Genomic DNA, 19380 nt, shown 5'->3' with positions numbered 1-19380 from the left:
TAAATAAGCATTTACTCCACAAGCCTACAATTTCATTCCATAAAGAGGTCATTACAAGAGGGATACTCATGGCACTATTTATACCAGCAGGGAGCGCTAATTTTTGTTTAGTTTCCAACTCAAGAAGAAAGGGCAAGCAAAGTATGATAGGTACATGTGACAGAATTAATTTCCAAGGGTATAAGTCATGCCCCTTAAAATATATGACTACAGGGAAGAATGTGATCAGAGATAAAAAGAAAATATAATGCAATCAAATTATCACAAGTAGTTCCTTAACCAGACTAGTTACTAAGCAGAATTATGAACTCAACAGTCAATACTTTTTGGAAGAAAAAAAAAGAGTAATTTCACCCAAAAGTAAATGTCTCAGATTATGTCTAGATCGAAGGGAAAGAATTGTTCTGAAGATTCTTTACTGTATTAGTTTCCTTTTGCTGCTACAGCAAATTACCACAAACCTGGTGGCTTAAAATACAAATGTATTATCTTACAGTTCTGGAGGACAGAAGTTCAATATGGGCCTTACATCCTGAAATCAAGGTTTTCGGTTCTGTCTGGAGGCTCCAGGGGAGAATCTGCTCTCTTTTCTCCTCCGGGCTTTAGAAGTTGCCTGAATTCTTTGGATCTTGCTCCCTCCCTTCATCTTCAAAACACACCACTTCAGGGGTACCTGGGTGGCTCAGTCAGTTAAGCATCTGACTTCCGCTCAGGTCATGATCTCCTGGTCTGTGATTTCAAGCCCCACATAGGGATCTGTGCTGACAGCTCAGAGCTTGGAGCCTGCTTCGGATTCTGTCTTCCTCTCTCTCTGCTCCTCCCCTGCTTGTGCTCTGTCTCTCTCTCTCCCTCTGAAAAATAAATAATTACTTAAAAAGAAAATATAGCACTTCAGTATGTTTCCACTGTCTCATTTCTGTTCTATCACTCTCCCACTTCCCTCTACTAATCATTCTTGTGATTACATGAGTCCCACACAGGTTATCCAGAATACCTTCCCATTTCAAAACCTTTAATTTAATCCCTTCTACAAAGGCTCTTTTGACAGTTGGAATAACCTATTCAGAGGTTCTAGGGATGGGTGGTGGGAGGGGTTTGACATTTTCTTCCAGGGGCAGGGAGAATGAATATTTCAGCTATCAGAGAAAGACAAAAACAAAGCATGTGAGACTAAATTCACCTAAAGTAAAATATAGTGAGGTAAGAATACAAACCCTAAATGAAACAAGAGCAATAGGGGGAAAAAAAGACACACCAACAGTGGATATCTATTGAGTAAAACAAAGCAGGACAAAATATAGGAACAACCCCAAGTGGGACATTAAACATAACCCAAGGAACAGAAGAAGAATTACACGAGATTTCTCCATGCTGTAGAATTTAAACAACTAGATTTAATAAAACAAGAGCTCTAAGACAAGATGTCATGTCAATGCAAAGATATAAAAATGGAGAATTCAGAGCTGAGGAAAAAACAAAGACTCTAAACAAGGTCAAAACAGGGTAAGTAAACAAAGGAGAACCAGAAAGAAATAAGGTTTTAAATTGAAAAACTGGCATCTTGACTTAAGTGTAAAGGGAAGAGAGAAATAGGTAATTAACTAGAAGACAATGGATATAAAAAGGCTAAATGATGATACATAATTATAAAGAGGTTAACAAATAAAGCAGTTATTTAAGATATAATACAGTAAAATATCCCTAGAATACAGAAAGAATGGAACCACAAAGGAAGAGTATACATTTTTTCCAAAAAAAAAAAAAAAAAAAAATTGAGAGCCTTACAGGAATTTATAACCCCCAGTTATATATATATACATATACATATACATATACATATACATATACATATACATATACACATACATATACATATATATACATATACATATGTATATATATGTATATAAGTATATACACATACATACATACATACACACACACACACACAAATGTATAAAAGACATATAATCTTAAAGGATAAAAGGAACAAGCAAAATTCTTCAGGTATTCTAAGAGAAGGAGCAAGTCACTTGACAGGGGTAAACAGGAAGCTGGCTTCCCCATTCCATAGAGTGACACCTATTGCTTGAAAATAGAAGAGTATCCCCAGATACTGAAAGAAAGAAGGTGTGAAACTGTGATAGTATTTGTAGCCAAGTTGTTTTGAAGTGCAAGAGCAACTGGCAGACATGGTCAAAAGTGTATCAATTTTTTTTTTTTTTTTTTTTTTTTCAGAAAGATGTGTGCTGTTAAGAGCCATGCCTGGAAAAGTCAGCTCTGTGATAGAGCCAACTCCAATGCCGTGAGAAAAGGACAAATGGAATACTCCATGCCAAAAGACAGGAGAATTTTGACAGTAAACAACTGAGGGTGGGGACAGGAGTGGGGTGACAACTATATAAAAATAATAGTTTTACTATACTATTCCTTCTGAATAAAGTTTGGGTTTCAGGGCTGTCAAGGGTCTGCCCCTGACTTCCTGTCACCCGGTGGTGTCTTACCATGTGCTCCCAGACTGGCCAAATTTCGATGGTACCTCTGCACGATTGTGTCTAATCTCTGTGCTTGTGCCCAAACTCTTCTCACTCTTGAAAACTCATACAACATCTGGGGCTTCACTGTTACTGTAGTTAGTACAGTATATGGTTGCTTGGTCAACTTTAAGTCTCCCAGTTGAGGAATTTCTGTGTGTACATCTCTCACATGGTAGTGAGTGTTCACTGTCTTCTTGCAAGTAAAAAAAAAAAAAAGCCACACATAATTATAACATTTTAAGAGCCAATAGAATTCTCAAAAATGTATCATCCATGAGCCTTAATTGAAAAGGCATACAAAAAAATTAATATGATGATGAAATCCAGCCAACCCAGAGATGGCATTTTAAAAGTCCCCCAAATACTATGGATATGGTATAATGGCTGGGGAAGAGCAATGAATCCATTGAAGTATAAAAATAAAATAAAGCAAGCGCAAAGATTACAGTTACAGAAGAGAATGCAGAACAGACATAGCTACAAAATCTAAAAAACAGAGAGAGAAAAGGGGAGTACAGATGGGCTACTTTTATCTTTAATGGCAGGATTAAATGGATACTATCTAAGAGTGAAACTTAAATTCATACCTATCTCAACATTTTTAAAGTCTTTATTCTTAGTCATAGGGGTATTTCAAATATTACTACATTTGTGTTTATGAAACATTTACAGTTCAACATTGTTAGCTTCATTCGTATTTGATTTTTGATAAGTTCAAGTATACCTAATTTAATATTTTAATAACTATAGTATAACTCATTTCCTGCAAAATAACTTCTGTTCCTCTTTCCATCCATCCATCCATTCATTTATGCATCCATCCATCTACTGATCTACTTGTATACAGGTATAAAGGAGGGTATTCAACTAGTTTGATATCCAACAAATGTGGAAAATGGTTACATTTGAGTAATTTTGAATAATTTTAAAACATAATTTTTAAGAACTTTTGAGGTCCCATTTTAATATGTATTACTTATACTAAGCTCACCTTAAAAGTTAAAGAAAATGTAAATCTGGGGAAAAAAGTTTGCAAACTGGATAATTCCTTGAGCATTCTTTTCTCTGAGTACTTCCTCTTTTCAAAATACTTTTGCTTAATAATAATATCATTCAAAGTTTCCAAGTTTTAAAGGAATATAATACTCCTAAAAAACACTTTTATGTGACTGTGCTCTTATAAACACAAGACAGAATTTGTGTGATAATGGATAACAATTATAGAAGATTTCAACAAAAAATAATCAACAAAGGAACAGCAAACACATTCAGTAACATTGCTAATCTACTTAATCTGGTACATGATCCAATGAGAGTGAAATGCATATAATTATGTAACTGGCAACCCCATGATGTACCTGTCCTGAAGACAGTCTCACAGGTCAACAATGTTTGTTTGTTTGTTTGTTTGTTTACATAGGCCCTCTAACATTTAATAGTAATTCAGGCCATGGCACAAATTCTTTTAAATGGACAGCCAGAATTATACAGAGTTGGGTGAGTCAAGGCTAAATTAACTCCTACTGAACTTTTAATGGGAAAATATATCCTCAAGAAATTATCCAGCAAAATGTAAACCCTATAAGAGCTGGAATTATGATCTAGCTTTTCTTTTTTATTATTTTTTTAAACATTTATTTATTTTTGAGAAACAGAGACAGAGCACCAGCAGAAGAGGGCCAGAGAGGGAGACACAGAATCTGAAGCAGGCTCCAAGCTCTGAGCTGTCAGCACAGAGCCTGACATGGGGCTCAAACTCACAAGCTGTGAGATCACGACCTGAGCTGAAGTCAGATGCTTAACTAAGCCACCCAGGCGCCCCTGTGACCTACCTTCTTAATTGCTCTAACTCTAATATCAGGAACAGTTAGACCTTTTAGATTTATTGCAAAAAATAATAAATCTATAAATGAATAATAATGAATAAATTCAGATAATCAGAAGTGCATCGCGGTTTTCTCTGGCTTTAATTACCTGACTTAAATTAGCTGGCGAAACAATGTTTCTTCTAATAAAACATATCTATTCCAACAGAGAATATTTTAACTTTAAAACCCATTTACATCCATAATCTCTTCTCACAAAAGAATGGATCGGACTCATAATGTATAAAGAGAAAGGTTAAGAATGCTTCAGACAGTTAAGCAATCTGCTTGGTCATAGAACTTTGTGAGTATGGAAAAAGTCTTTCTGCTAAATTAACATGAAACGAAATTAGTTTTTCCTTAAACTAGGAGAGGCTGTATTTTGTTTTGAATGCTGCTCTTAATACACTATAAGCTTACTACAGCCATTACTTAGTAGGTTAATATATCAGTGGAAATTCTGACTTAATGAACCAGCCACAGGAGTTTTAACAATGCTTATCTTTTTAACACGCCCAAAAAGCAGATTTTTGTAGAGGTCAGAGACACTGACTAGAATAGCACTTGCTTCACACCAGCTCTCAAGAGGAAGCTTAAATAATAAATGTCACACCCTACTGTTAACAAGTCTTCCTACCGATGCAAAGCTATCCAAAAAGAAGTGTGAGGGTGAGTACAAGGAAGAAAAAGAGAAAGCGAAAAGAAGGATGTGAGTTAGCCTCTTCAATTTTTATCTATTTGAACGCCTTTGCCTCTGACAACTGGTGCAAGGTGGAACGAACATCAGAGGATAGAGTAAGCAAGACGAATGTGAGAGAGGGCTGATATCCCTACCCTGCCTCCAATTTTCTCTTTTCAGTTCTGCCATTACGCCATAGTGAATGTGTAGCTTGAAGGAAATGGGATGAGTGAGGTTAATTCCTGTAATGACCTCGCTTGAGTCAGACTTATGACTGTAAGGCAGAGCAGTTTAAGAGCATAAGTTCAAGCCCCGCGTCGGGCTCTGTGCTGACAGCTTAGAGCCTGGAGCCTGCTTTGAATTCTGTGTCTCCCTCTCTCTCTCTGCCCCTTCCCTGCTCATGCTGTCTCTCAAAAATAAATAAACATTGAAAAAAAATTAAGAAAATATGGTGCCAATCTTATTGATATGAAGATTAAGTGATCAAAGTCTTTTTTTTTTTTAAGGTTCTATTTATTTTGAGAGAGAGACAGACAGCAAGCAGAGAAGGGGCAGAGAGAGAGGGAAACAGAATTCCAAGCAGGCTGTCAGCATAGAGCCCACTGTGGGGCTTGAACTCACAAACCCTGAGATCATGACCAAAGTCAAGAGTTGGGGGGCGCTCAACCGACTGAATCACCCAGGCGCCCCAGTGATAAAAATTTTAATATACTTCTTGGATGATTGCTAACACTCAATAAATATCCGTCAAGAGTTGACTGTATGCTGAGTGTTTTCATATAAGATGGGTATACAGAATTACAAATCTAAGTCAAAATGTCAGGTTTGGCACTGAAAATCGAGCAAATGCAAACTGAAAACATTTGAAATAGCTAATTTACTTTCAGCACTTATTCTGTTTAAATATTTTCACATCCTACTTAATTTTAATGATGCTAGTCATTTAAGTCAATTTCCCCTCTCTGTTCTCCTTTATTAGTCCAAAATGGCAATTCTCATTTGCTTTTGACAATCTGATGAAAGTACTGCTTTTCTAAAATTCTCTTGAAAATTGGCATTGTGCTTTGATGAATATGTTTCCATTATCATTTAAATGCACTTTAAAATGGGTGCTCTGACAGATTAGATGCAAAAAGTTATACGTTGTCTGGCAATGGCTGTGTTTTACTACCTGTGATGATAAAAACATTTCTTCCTATGGTGATAAAAGGATATTTAACATTTCATTTTGTCAAATTACCTGTAGTTAAGTTCCTTTATGGGAGTTTGCATAATAGGAAAAAGTAAGGTTCTACAAGTTTTTAATAAACTAACTGAATCACCCCAGGAGAAAGTAGTTACTAACCAACAGATGGTTTGCAAACATAAATCTTTTAACAGAGGCATAAGGGCTAACTGCCTGATGCCAACATTTGAGATTTCTTGGGGGATCTATTTTATTTATTTTTTAAACTATGATTAAAAAGTACTTTAGTTTGTACAATTTATTATCTGTACATCCATAATAGAAGTGTAGCCAGGTTTTGCTAACAATAACAACTTTTAATAAAGGTGATCTATTTTTAATTGCTACAATTTCCTCATAATATTCTATTATCATTTTAAATATATCTTGACATTTATTTCCAAGCAAAAACAGAGCTGATCCAGTGAAATGCATTTCATGGTAAGCACAGATGAGAAACATAAGATAATTATAAACTCCAAATTATTTCATAGAGGAAATATTCTGCAGCATATTACAAATGAATTTAAATATATACTTGGTTTGTGAAAGCCTTATGTAAACATAACCTGAATATACTTTAAAAGGAAAAACAGAGACTAAAACAAACATTTTTATAACCAGACCAAAGACAGTCAAATATACATTTAAATAATAGACTAGTGAAAAAAAAAAGAGAAAGAAAAGTAATTTTAGACAGAAATGTTCACAAAGAGTTTACTAATCAATCATCACATGCACATTCTTCCCCTAACACAACAATGTTGAATGGCTATTCCTTCCACCTCTTGCTTGCTTCCCATAAACAAGGAAGGGGGAGTTATAACTGCTTTATGATCTTAAAGAAACAGATTCTTGATCTAAGGTTCATTTTGAGGAAAAAGTGCAGTTTGCTTTTCAGAAACAGTTGTTCACTGTCATATGGAGTGTCTATGTCACTCCATAGAGCTTCTGGATCCAGAGAAAGAATGGGAAAGCATGGATTCAAACCTCCTGACATGAAGAGTTGTTGCCATTTCTTATAACCCAATAGGTTTCAAGGGTATCTTTTTCAGGTAACACTCCTTGGGGCCTTTTTGCTCCTTAATTGAAGAAGGGTAACCACTCTCTTCTTTTATAACGAAAAATGACTTTCCCAATGAAGAAGCCATTACTACTAACATATCACCATCCTCAGACATGGAGGACTGTAAAACTTTTCTTCTTCATATAATTACTCTGCATCATTCCCTACTACCATGAGGGCTATGAGGCTGGTTTTTTTTTTTAATTTCACTTAATGTTTTCATTTTGGGGTCAGCAGGTATATTCTGGAGTTCAGGAGGAACTACACTATCTTTTTCAGAAGGCTTTCATGGAGAATTTGGAATGTGCACTGATTTGGGCTCAAGTTCCATCTTGGCTATTTTTTTTTTTCTTTTAAATTATTTACTGGTTTCTCTGTATGATTTATTTCACTTAGCATAACACTTTCCAGTTCCATCTGGTTTCATTCTTATGTGGATCCTGAGAAATTTAACATAAGATCATGGGAGAGGGGAAGGGAAAAAAAAAGGGAGGGAGCCAAACCATAAGAGACTCTTAAAAACTGAGAATAAACTAAGGGTTGATGAGGGGTAGGAGGGAGGGGAGAGTGGGTGATGGGCATTAAGGAGGGCACCTGTTGGGATGAGCACTTGGTGTTGTATGGAAACCAATTTGGCAATAAATTTCATATTAAATAAATAAATAAATAATAAATAATTTACTGGTTTCTTTGTCAAAAGTCTGGTTTCTTTTCATTTTTTGTCACTGATAATAATTACTTCACACCATCATTTACTTGCATCATAATCATAATAATTTGCTTGGCCTTGGAATAATTTTCTTCTGAAATATTCTTGAATGACTTCAGTAACATTTTGCATTGCATCTTTTAAAGTTCTAACAGCAGCTTCTTAGCATCCTTTTCATTCTTTACAAAAGTCATTGAATCCTGTGGAAGACAAAGCAGAATTCTGAATTTTAGATGTTTAGACAGATGACACCTTGAAGAAAAAAGAATTTAGGTGACAAAGCTAACCAAAAGTTCATTTGGGGTCTTTGGGAATTCAAATTGGGGAGATACAGATTGAGGAGGAAACTGAAATGTGTTCCAAAGGGGAGGAGTAAGACAGAATTTATAAAGGCAAAAACCATATGCTTGTGTAAGTTATTCTGAAAAAATTACGACTGATATAGGTAAAGATAATTAAGGTTGATCCATATAGGCTAGGTTACTATGCTAAATGCTGGGTTGAAATACAGCAAATTAAGCCTCATTCTGAGAATTCCAACAAGATGTACTTTTGTGGTTGGCACATTCTAAAAGTTCATATTCCATCCAAGTATGGAAGAGCCTAAGACTAACCTTCCCAGTGGTCTTCTGGCTCCATTTTATGGCCTCTTGGTATTCTCGACTTCATTTCAGATGTTTCTGCAAACAATATCAAATTCACTCCTTTTATTTTTTTTCCACTCCTTTTATTTAACAGATGAATAAATAAAATTACTTTCAGTGTCAAAGTAATATTTATTGTTAAAATAGGAGAAGATTCCAAATTCTTTAATTTCTAGTGCTCTTTACACTGTATCATATTGCTTCTTAAGGATTTCTTTATATTAAGCCTAGTTATTCATGGAGTTAATCGGAAAGAGAAAGAGGAGAAGGCAGGGAGGTCAGGGAGGAAGAAGAGGATGAAGAGAAAAGGAAAGATTTAGTTTATTGCTTTCACTATATACTTGAACATGAGTTTGAATTGTACAGATTCACTCATACAGAGATCTTTTTGTAAATATAACAGTACTGTAAATGTATTTTTTCTCTTCCTTATGGTTTTCTTATTAACATTTACTTGTATCTAGCTCACTTTATTGTAAGAATACAATACAGAATATGTGTAACATATAAAATATGTGTTAATTGACTGTTCATGTCATCGGTAAGGCTTCCAGTCAATACTAGGCTATTAGTAGTTAAGTTTCTTTTGGGGGGGGGGGGAGGAGACTCAAAAGTTGTACCTGAGCTTTCCACTACAAGAGGGCTGATGCCCCTACACCTGTAATGTTTGAAAATTAAGGGTACTAGGATTTCTTGATTTTCCTCAAATATCTAATATGCTTAAAGGGTTCTAGTCCAAAGTCTATTCTGCTCTCCTTGCAAACTCTTCTGAAATTCTCAACTACCTCATTACTTCCACTGTCAGTTGTTACCTCCCATCACCCTTCAGGTAAGCCTCAAGTGTGGATCTGCAGTTCTCTCATGGTCTTGGTCACCCTTCAGATTCCACTTGAGGTGAATAAGCACCACCACAGATGTCAAAGAGCAAAACAAAACAAGATTTATAAAGTGTCAAAGAAAACATCCAAGTCCAGACATTAGTAAGGAAAACGTCATGAAGGATGACTCTTGCACTTAGAGAATGCTCTCACCATCTGCTCTCTAACAGTCTTGAAGGTCAGACAGAAAGGACATTTTCAGGGAGGAGCAAACAAAGCTATGAGGAATGAAGTGGGGGGTGGTGATGAACAGGTGACATGATCAGACAGTTGAGCAAGGAGAATGCGTGTGTGTGTGTGTGTGTGTGTGTGTGTGTGTGTGTGTGTTTTATTTTTGGTCCTAATTCTCAGGAGGGACCATAAAGAAGAGATGTTTCATGATCCAGTGCTTGGAAGAACCTCAGGAACAAGTCAGAGTTTAGAGGGGAGGAGAAAAGTCTAACTAAATTTTAGTGGTCACATGTTCAGATTGACCAGTGAGAATAAGCAGGGCAGGTAATCGTTCAATAAACAAAGAGTGGGGATTTAGAATCTTTGTGTCTAGGTTTGTCACGGGGAATCTAGGGGAATATCCCAAGAGTTATCTATGTCATACAGAGAAGGGTGGTTCTTTGCATTGAGCTGTTGCCTGGAATACAAAAAAGGAGGGAGTTTCCTTATCATTGCTATTTTCCAGGAGTACAGAGATTAGGTAAAGGTGAACACTGCCACAACAAATACCAACTTTTCTTTTACTCTCATGAAGTATTATTTTACCTCAAGATGATGTTTCACCTTTGTAGCTTCCCCGTTCTCATCAGTAGCATCACTAAGAGCTCAGTGGCTCTGTGACAAGTGCCCACTCAGAGGACTTTTAAAGTGATTGCCCTTGATCACATAGCACTCCAAATTGATGCAGGTAAGCCACCATACATGCTTGGGATAAGTGATGGACAGTTCCTCCTACTCCACCTCCTTCTTGACAATCACTGTTATGTCTAGAATAACCTCAACCTTGGAGGGATATTAGCATATCTCCAGGAGAAAATTAGACCCCAAATACTTTTCTATCGTCAAAAATCTCTCTCTACAACATACCACTCAGCATCCTCATACTGCTATTTGCAGCTTCTTTATTTCCTAAAATCCCCTTCAGTGAGCCTTCTGGAGTGCCCCATTGACACCACCTCACTATGTGTCCCCAACTCCCTCTTCGTGTGCTCCGCGTCCATCACCTTGATGACATTGCTTCTTCCACGGCCTCTCAAGTGGACACTGCTTTCTGTCCTACCCAGGGTCCCCTGAGCTGCAATAGTGCTAGAGAGAAAAATCAAAGAACTCATTTGGTGTATTTATCAGGTTGGTGTTACATTTATAAATAAAGTTAGGGATAATTGATATCTTTTTGATGTTAAATCTACATATCCCCAAATACTGAAAGCATTGTCATTTTTTCAAGTCTCCTTTTGATTTTTGGTTCCTTCAGAACAATTATAATTTTTCTCACCTAACTAACTCTAGTTAAGACTATTTAAAGGTATTTTATTTTACTTTGTCATTTTAAATGGGGTATACTATTCAATATATTGTCTAGAGAGATGCTTTTACATGTGAAGATGATTGATTTATATGTTAATTTTATGTATAGCTTAGCCCACAATTCTTGTTTTTCTAACATATTTAACTTGGCTAATTGTATTAGTTAATACTTCAAATAAAATGTAAGTAGTAACGATAATAGTGAACATTTTTGTATTTTTTATCATAGGAGGAGTATCTCATTTTTCTCCCTAAATTGTTGGATTTTAAGTCAAGATAAATATTTTATCATGTTAAGGAAATATTAACCAATTTTAATTTTTATTTAATCAGTTGAAAATCAAAAAGATGCTAAATTTTATGACACACTTTTTCAGCATCTATGGAGATTTATCATGTGGGATTTATCTTTGGACATAATATGGTGAATTTTACTATTATGCTTCTTAATATTGAATAACACCTATATTTTTAGAATAAATCCCGCCCTGATCCTGAGGCACTGTCTTTGCTATGGCAGAGTTATTTTACCTTTTCTCTTAGTTCACATATGTGTTCCTGGGTTGTATCCATTCTGCAATTCAACTTCTCTGTGGAGTTGTTTTTTTCATCAACTTTATTATTTTTCAGATTCAGTATTTCCAATCAATACTTTTAATGTCTTACCTTGATTCATGTTTCTGTTATCATTCCCCATATTTATTTTGCCTCTTCCTGTAAATCAAATTTAGCTGATTAAAAGGGTGTGTTTTCTTGTCTTTTTTTCACTAATGGTTGCTCCGCAAAAATGTCTTAATGTTTTCTGAGTTCATTTTTTTCCTGGAGAAACTGGCTCATTAGCCTATGATTTGAATCTGTGTGGAGAGATCAATGGCCAAGTCCTAGTATCCATGTTTGGAGGATAGAAATGCATTGTTTCTCAGGGCAGAGAGCATTGACACTTCTTTTTCCACAGGGTAATCATCATCCCTTGTGCTGTGTTGTTATTTAGTCCCTCCCCTCAACTGGGGCATCTGAGAATAATTCTGATGCTACCCTACTAGTCTGGCTAGCCCAGAGCTAGATTTTTTTTTTGTTTGTTTTCTACTTGCAGAAGGAAATATTGTGGTGCTAATATACAAAAGTCGATACGAAGACCAGAGACTACTTAAAAACCTCTCCTTAACCCATACTCACATCTGCAGTGTTTTTCCCTATTCCACCATGGATGTTATTTTAATAGACAAACTGTTACCATCTTGTATTTCTCACCCTTGGTGTTTCTCATCTTTCTAATAGTTGTTAAACTATTTGTTGTTAAAACTAGTTGTTAAACTACCCATCAGCCTCCTTAAGCCTTCAGTACCATCTCCAAAATGGGGGCCGTGCAAGAAAAAATGTAGGTCCATGCTGGTTGTACTATATTTGGAGGAAATAGAAGTCTCCATGCATTTCTACTAAGAATTTGTTTCTTTAGTCATTAAACTGATTCAAAGAAGTTAAGGGCTTAAAAGTGATTGAAGCAACTTAATAATATTCCTAGCAATTTATTTAAAACACCAATAGTATGTTCCAAGTGTGAGACTGACTTATTTTAGTTTGATATTTCACCAGGTCTGATCAGATACCAAGGCCAAGACTGTCTGATCCCAGAATGCCTAGCCACACTCAGTAACAGTCATAAGTGAACTCAGTTGGTCCCATCCATTTCCTCAATGACTTAAAGGATTTTAGAATACCATCCCCCATTTTCTATACTTTCATAGTTGTTCTGCCTTCCCTGGAATGTTGGGAATCTGTAACCCTAGAGACCTAACTTGACTAGAAACTGACTGCTTCCTTCCCCACCCTATCATTGAAGGAGCATTAAAACTAATTTAATTCATAATTTATATATCTGTATCACAGTGTACAGGTCCATTTATTTAAGGGGAGAAATACCCATTTCCAGTTTCACCACTATAAACAGCTGATTTATAATTAGACCAGCAGACAGTTTACTGGGAATCTGTTTCCCTACGAGCTGGAGTTTGATATCTGGGTATTTTCAACAAATCTCCACTATAGCCAAATGATGGAAAAGCTCAGGTTCTGCTCCCTTGACTGAAATTTAAATGTCCTGTACTGGGGTCCTTCCTATACACTAGCGGTAGATGTCAGATGGTATATCTTTCCCCTAACCAGAGTAGACCTCTTACGATAAAGCTTCTACCCAAGAAAATCATCTAATCATTCATGTCTCTCTCACCCTCTTCTAGTAGCAATAATTTCTAGATGAAACAGAAAACCAGAAAATGGTAACGCATCAGTATTAATCCCCAGGTGAGTTTTCACCCCTCACTTGGACTTCAGCATACTGGTCCTGGTTCCAGGTTTGCACGTTCTCATTACTCTTCCCTTTACTGGTTATTATTCTTGGTTGCCCACTGTAATCCTTGGGGAGCTTTTGTAAATACCGATGCCTTGTCCCAATTCACCCTACTATCTCTACCCTCACCTCTACCAAAACTCGTATTTAATTGCTCTGAAACATGACCTGGGCATTGAAATTTTAAAAAAGCACCCCCACGCACCCACCCAGATGATTCTAATATGTGGTCAGAATGGCTAGTGCCTCATTCAGAATTTTTCTGCCAACTCGTGAGACCAGATGTGGATTTTTTTCCGCCACAAATCAAGGCTGGCTACATAAATTGTAGCACACAGTACAAAGTGGAAATACAGACTCCCTTATTCAAAAATTGTTAAGAATTTCAAGCCTGTGATAGGAGAGTATTAAATCCAGCCTGGGATCTGTCTGAGAATATGCACAGGTAGCTTGTCCATGAAGCTAGCCCTGTCTGAGATCCAATGGTAATAGTTCATTGCTTTTCCTCTTGTGGGTTTTTTACTTTCATATTTTTCTGTCTCCCTACTAAGTCTCTTTAGTCCACCCATTCTTCATGTGGCATTACCCTTTCCCACACCTGACCTCAGCTTTGGTGGGTAAAGGTAGTCTATTAATAGCAACCTGAGTCCTGAGAATCTTCTGTCTCCTTCCTTGGCCATTCCTTTTTGAAGTGGCATTGTCCTCTTTTCCTTATTTGGTTGTTCCTGGGACATTCTAGCGACTATTTCTGAAGACTATATTTTAAAATTTATTTGATAGATTTCAGGGAAAGAAGATACTTAGAAAGAACTTTAACCATAACATTTTACCCAGAACACAATCATAATTTTGTTTTTCTGGATTGTAATATAACTTGTTATATGGAAGTAGTGAAATCATTAATTGGCAAAGGAAAATTAAGACAGAGAGTGAGAAAATGACCTTAAAGGCATCATTATATATGATGGGTATTCTTTTTAATTAATTAATCAATTTATTTATTTATTCATTTTGGGAGACAGAGAGATTGCACACGAGCATGAGCAGGGGAAGGGCAGAGAGACAGGGAGAGAGACAAAGAATCCTAAGCAGGCTCCACATTGTTAGCACAGAACCAGATGTGGGACTCGAACTCACAAACCTTGAGATCATGACCTGAGCCGAGTCGAATGCTTAAGCAAGCGACTGAGCCACCCAGGTGCCCCAAGCAATGGGTATTCCTAAAACAAAGCTCCTATCTTGGGCTAAAGGAAGACCAAGAATAATGTAACTACAGGCTACTTAACAAATATATTGTAACTCGGTGAGACTTTCTGGACTTACTTTTCTCCTGCCACACTTGCCCATTTCAATTACAGCTTCTTCTCCTTCCCAGCACTTCCAAAAACTTGAAGAAGTGACAACACAAGATGCATGTCTGAAAAGAGATTTAAGGATCAGAGAAACATAGCCCATAATAATCATCACATCTTTCAAGATGAAAGCATTTTTTTGACTCTTGGGCCAGGACTGCAACCGAATTTCAGGACCCAGCACTCCCTTACCCTCAGAAAGATGGAGCTGTCAGCACCTCTGATAGGACTCTGCATCTAATACTCGGCTGACCTTGTGGCGTGCAGAGGATTTACTACACACGGTGAGTGGGGAAGGAGCCAGCACTGCCGTGATATAGTGCGGTGTCAAATAAAGTGGGAGAAAGGCTGCTCAGTCAGGATCTCAGGGAGACTTTAATCCTCACCAGCCCAGAGCTGAAGTTTATATGACAAGCAGATGTGAAATCTCCACTGGGAATTCAGCAGCCAGGGACTCTAGAAAGGAAAAAGAAAGGCCCAATAATATGAGAGATATAACAGTGAGCCCAACAGGTTCACTCAATTCTAGCTGGTCTATGGTAACTGATGTGTTATGATCTGCTGATCCTGCCTTCTTTCTTTTTAACCATGTTCTTCCAATTCTTTAAAGTTAGGCTCCAGTCGAGATGCCTAACTCAAGTTTTCCCTGATGGCATCAGCACTATTTTTTTCTTTGAAGGTTTATTTATTTTTTGAGAGAGTGTGTGCACACAAGTCGGGGAGGGGAAGAGGCGGGGGGAACAGAGGATCCTAAGCAGGCTCTTCTACACTGACAGCAGAGAGCACAATGCTGGGCTCGGACTCATGAACCATGAGATCATGACCTGGGCCGAAGTCAGATGCTTAACCAACTGAGCCACTCAGGCACCCCTATTATTTTCTTTTCTGAATATCCCCCCTCCTGTCAATCCACAATTTAAAAACATATATATATGTTATATATATATAACACACACATACAGTATATATATTACTCTATTCTGTTGCTAAGTCAATTATTTTGTAGATTAGAAAGCCAACATGAAATGCATATGCACGGTTTACTATACGCATGTTTTGTCACACCAACTAGAATGCCTGATCCTGCGGGCAGAGCCACTGGACAACCCCTGTCTAGTCATTTGGATTCGAATGATGCTGAATGCAATGCTATGAACCTATCATCCAACTTTCAGTAAAAGTGGGTGTTGCTGCATATATTGAAAGACAGATGTAATCTGTCAATTCAGAATGAAGCATTATTGTAGGTAAATGTAATTCTTGTGAACTTGGAAAAAAAATTCAGTGGAGCTAAATTTGTTTTTCCTTTTTTTTTTCTTTTTTACCAGGTTTGAAGTTTGTTTAACTATACAGAGGGGCGCCTGGGTGGCTCAGGCAGTTAAGCATCCAACTTCTGCTCAGGTCAGGATCTTGCGGGTTTGTAGGTTTGAGCCCCATGTCAGGGTCAGTGCTGACAGCTCAGAGCCTGGAGCCTACTTCAGAATCTGTGTCTCCCTCCCTCTCTGCCCCTCCCCCACTCATGCTCTCTCTTTTTCTCTCTGTGTCTCTCCATAATAAATAAACATTAAAAAAAATTTAAACTATGCAGAAAGGGTGAAAAGCAGAGGAAAAGAAGGAAACAGAAATCAGAAACACAGAACAGCCTGATACTGTATGAAATAAATGGAAACATCTTCCTCAGCTTCTGTATCAATAATGTGTTCAAATCTCACAGGCTAGTTTTTCTTCTAAGGCAGCTGACACAGGTTTTAAATGTCTACCTAAATACACAGTCCATAGTACTGTTTCCTTGTAAGAAGAAGGCAGATCTTGGGATGGGAATTTAATATGAATCAAACAAACAGAACGATAAAAATATCTTTACCAAATACCACAGGTCTATTTGGTGGTAAAGGTTTGCTCCTGGGGGGCGGGGGGGGGGGAATCAAAACAAGACGATAATTTAATTACTTCTAATTTTAGCACAATAATAAATTTAGTGGCCTGAGAGAAACTTATGCCAACTTGCGAAATAGAAACTATGAGTGAATTCTTTTTTCTGGCATAATTTATTTTTTGAACTACCTCTATCTCATCCATGGATTAAACATGAACATCCCCAGTTAATATTTCTGACTTCTGTAAATTTATGCACATAACTCTCTTTTCCTTTAATTCCTTCCAAGGGATCTGGCTTCCCATTACCTCCAGAAGCAAGCATATATAAATGATTACTTTTCCAGGGAAGTAGACCTTGTGTCACCTCTCATGTCTTTTACACGAGCATCCTTAACTTAATTCTCAAACCCAGTCCAATAAGCCAGCTCTCCTTCTCCACATGCAAGAAAAGCCCTTATTACTACTTGCTCTGCATTATCCCAAAACTACCATTAGTATATAATTCAAGTTAAGATGTGGGAAATTATCACGGTCAATTCCCTCACATTTCATCAATTTTCCTGAATTTTCATAGCGATACTCAGTTTTAGCTGACCTGACACCTCTGCAGGGCCCACATAGAGTATGAAGAGGAAAGGATACCAGAGCTGTTCAAAAAATGCTAGAGGAACAAATGAAGGACCATGGCCGTCAGGAATTCTTTTTTTTTTTTTTTTTTTTAATTTCAGAATCTGTGGCTGTTTAACTGAATTGAGATGGGACACAGGAATCTGGCCTACAGATCTATGGAAATCACAGATGCTCTCAGCTATTGACCTACTTAGGGTACACATCCTTAGAACAGATGATTTATTATGACTAAACTCAGGATATATCTATAGTCTCAGAGTTCATGTACCTAGAGCCTTTGAGGATGCAACGTGTACCAAATCCTAAGTACTTTTCACTCCTGTAGTTACTATCATTGCTTTGTTTTGTTTGAGTGGTTTTTGGTTCACCTGACTCATCTCCTCTATTATACTAATAGAACCTTGGGAATCAGTGGCATATTCCAAAAACACAATAGACACTTACATACTTCAGAAACTGTAAATAAAAATTCCTTACCTACTCTGTGACTAGAAAATAAAATAATAAAACAAAAATGAAATAATAAAATAATTAAAAAAATAAAATGTTTAATCAATCAATTGATCATTTTACATTTACATTTTACATCTGACTCTTTATGACAGTAAAGAATACTTGTCCATGATATCTTCCACTCAAGGAAATGAACTATTTCAACTGAACTTACTGGTTACTTTGGTAATTTGGTAGCAAACTGAATTAAAAACAGTCTTAAAATGATATTAGAAGAAAAGTGTTTCTAAGTTTGATTTACAAGTGTGATGTTAAAAAATAAAGAATTAATACAATCTGGTACCATGGGATTAATTAGGAAATGGAGTGCTTAGTTTTAACACATTTAAGAAAGAAATCTTCAAAAAATGTCTAAGAGATAAACAATTGAAAATGCACAGAAAATAAGTAAAATATAAATGTAAAATAATCAGTGTTCATATAATTCACAAATTTCATGGTGTGCAGATCAAAGTATTTTATTCATGTATTATAAAACCAGAATAAGGAATAAAACAGTGATTCCTCACTGAATATTTCCAATGAAAAAATAAAATTATAATTATTTGGCTTCTTTGTTTTCATGACCACTTTATTAGCCTAAAATATAAAATGCTCATAAATAAAACTGTTTCTTTTTTTTTTAAATTTTTTAATGTTTATTTATTTTTGAGAGAGAGGAAGACAGAGTGTGAGTGGCGGAGGGATAGAGAGAGAGGGAGACAAAGAAAACGGAAGCAGGCTCCAGGCTCTGAGCTTTCAGCAGAGAGCCTGATGCGGGGCTGGACCTAACAAACTGCTAGATCATGACCTGAGCAGAAGTCGGATGCTTAACTGACAGAGCCACCCAGGAGCCCCAGTAAAATAATTTCTTGAGAGTAGTCAAGTTAATTCTGAATATTACATAAACTCATGAAAAGAGTAGCAAATGTATTAGCACCTTTTATAGAGTAATATGAATTATAAAGCAAGATGTTACAAAATTTAACACTGACATTCTAGAATTATCTTCTTCAACCAAAAACTATTTTTTAAAATGTCAATTTTAAAATGTCATTATTATGCAGATTTAAGGGCATTTACTAATAATCATTTTTTATCAGCCCTCTACTCACTTTGGGTATACAACTACAATAATCTGGATTCTGAGCTTTTAAACTGAGCCTATGGTATAAACCCAGAACTCAAAATTCTAAGCTAAGAAGACATACCGTCAACATGTGTGTTATGCACACAATTTTGGAAATAAAAAAGTAATTTCATTTAAGAATAAAATGACTTCAGTAACTTCAATGACTTCAAATAAAAATGATTATCAGAAAATATTGGTTGCATATGTTTTGATTTAAAATGTTCTGGCATTTACTTGATTCTCCCCCACTGAGCTATCTTTAAGGCTGCCCATATAATGTGTTTACCTATACTGGTTTACCAGAAGGTTTAAAAAAAAAAAAAAAAAGTAAAAACTTACAACATATTTCATGACCCAAATCCCCAAATGTCCTTGAAACTCTGCTCCAGGGAGGCATAAGTTTTTTTTTTTTGTTTTTTGTTTTGTTT

General features: G+C 36.4%; 1 long non-coding RNA gene across 2 annotated transcripts; it reads right to left on the bottom strand.

The window, feature by feature from the left end:
- Positions 1 to 2513: 2513 nt before the first annotated feature.
- Positions 2514 to 15256, bottom strand: LOC122216649. Of its 2 annotated transcripts, XR_006201016.1 has the most exons (7): positions 15013 to 15256; positions 14792 to 14885; positions 11788 to 11975; positions 10818 to 10899; positions 8696 to 8761; positions 8055 to 8281; positions 2514 to 2730 (listed from the first exon to the last, which is right to left on the bottom strand). It is a non-coding gene; the product is annotated as an uncharacterized LOC122216649 (long non-coding RNA). The 2 variants fall into 2 exon arrangements; XR_006201015.1 differs by lacking the exon at positions 10818 to 10899.
- Between the last annotated feature and the right edge of the window lie 4124 nt (positions 15257 to 19380).

This window comes from Panthera leo, chromosome A1 (assembly GCF_018350215.1).
Source record: "Panthera leo isolate Ple1 chromosome A1, P.leo_Ple1_pat1.1, whole genome shotgun sequence".
In the NCBI taxonomy this organism is placed as follows: domain Eukaryota; kingdom Metazoa; phylum Chordata; class Mammalia; order Carnivora; family Felidae; genus Panthera; species Panthera leo.
The sequence above is the reverse complement of the archived record's forward strand: the minus strand, read 5'-3'. Positions and strand labels throughout refer to the sequence as shown.